Source organism: Propithecus coquereli, unplaced genomic scaffold (assembly GCF_000956105.1).
Source record: "Propithecus coquereli isolate 6110/MARCELLA unplaced genomic scaffold, Pcoq_1.0 Scaffold75, whole genome shotgun sequence".
Classification (NCBI taxonomy): domain Eukaryota; kingdom Metazoa; phylum Chordata; class Mammalia; order Primates; family Indriidae; genus Propithecus; species Propithecus coquereli.
The window spans coordinates 2,440,823-2,442,366 of NW_012153618.1; the positions used below are offsets into that span (position 1 = coordinate 2,440,823).

The 1,544-nt window shown below is 51.3% G+C and overlaps 1 non-coding gene across 1 annotated transcript; it reads right to left on the minus strand.

The window, feature by feature from the left end:
• Positions 1-611: 611 nt before the first annotated feature.
• Positions 612-683, minus strand: TRNAC-GCA. The gene has a single exon. It is a non-coding gene; the product is annotated as a tRNA-Cys (tRNA).
• Positions 684-1,544: the final 861 nt, after the last annotated feature.

Below are 1,544 nucleotides of genomic sequence, written 5' to 3' on the forward strand. Positions count from 1 at the left end.
TTATCTGAATTTTTAAAAATTATAATATAAAGTAGGGCCTACTTTGAGGCATTCTCACCAAGGAAATACTAATCCAGGGTAAGAAAGAAGTGGTAAGAGAGAAGGAAGGAAGAAGGAGGAATCAGTGACCAGAGTCTATAGGTAGAGGCAGCACCTCCAAGAAATTCCCAGGGAGAAGAAAAAGATGGTTTTGACGTGGTTTTCAAATCATTGCACTTGCCCCTGGGAGGAAGGAAGATGTGCATGTTCCCTCCATACCTCACAGAGGGTAGTAACAAGAACAAAGAGATAGCCTGTGCCTTCCTTCTGGAGATGAGAGAGGCTGAGGAGTTGAGACATTACGACAGAGAAAGTGAAATCCACACATGGGCCATGAAGGGCAAGAATCTCAGAGGCCGGGCTGGGCTGAGCTAACTTGGTCACCTCTTCTGTCAGATGTGACCCTGGTAGTTATCATGTGGATGAGGATCAGGGGAGGATTCTTGGAGCTTGTCCTGGTCTAGACTCTAAATTTTATCACAGGACAAATCACATTAATTTAATGGCCACAGGTGGGCAGAAGGGGCAGAAATCCCAGCACCTGCTTCAGTGATTAAAAGGGTCAAGGAAGTAGGGGGCACCTGGATTTGTACCAGGGACCTCTTGATCTGCAGTCAAATGCTCTGCCCCTGAGCTACACCCCCACCTGTGTATAGGTGCTCATTAGCACCTTTTCATTGATGGCACTATACCCAGGATGTCTGCATATTTATAATCCACTGTCTTTTCTGCATGTTCCAGAAACCAGCAAGCCTTCCCTACTGTGGTCTGCCCTCCTTTCCTTCCTTTCTGCCTTGACTAGTTTTCCACTCCCTCTGTCCCTCTTTCTGGGACTGTGGTAAGGGCACCAGCCTTCACACTTGGAAAGGACGTTTGACTCTAGTGTGTCTCCCTAAGTCCACACAGAGTTACCAGGACAGGAGCTCTGGTGCAGGGTCTTCAGGGAACCTCACACTCAGCCCATGGACAGCCTCCGGCAGGGGTGGGGAATCTGTGGCCTCAAGGACACATGTGGCCCTCCAGATCCCCAAGTGCAGCCCCCTGACCAAATCCAACCTTCACAGAACAAATCCCTTTATTAAAAGGATTCGTGCTGTAAAATTTGGATTCCGTCAAAAGGTTGTACTCAAAGATCCAGAAGGCCACATGTGGCCCCAAGGCCCAAGTCCCAGTGGCTCTTTCTCTCCCACGGACTCTATGCTCACAGTGTCTTCTCTCTGTGCCTTTCTTTATGTCCCACCTTCCAAGGGGACAAGTCTGACCTGCCATCACCTGGGCTGACGTTAGCTCCTTCCACCTGCAGCTACTGTAACCCTCAGGCCCGTGTCCTAGGAAAGCTGCCCTGACAAGGGTTCACCCAGTGTTGGAGGCTGGGAAGAGAGGACACGGTGGAGACAGAGACTGCAGGTGTGGGGTGGGGTCAGCCAGCGGCCTCACTGCCTGGAGAGCGGGGCCCACGCAAGGCTGCTGAGGGAGAGGTTCCACCTGGCAGGCGCTGGGCCCCG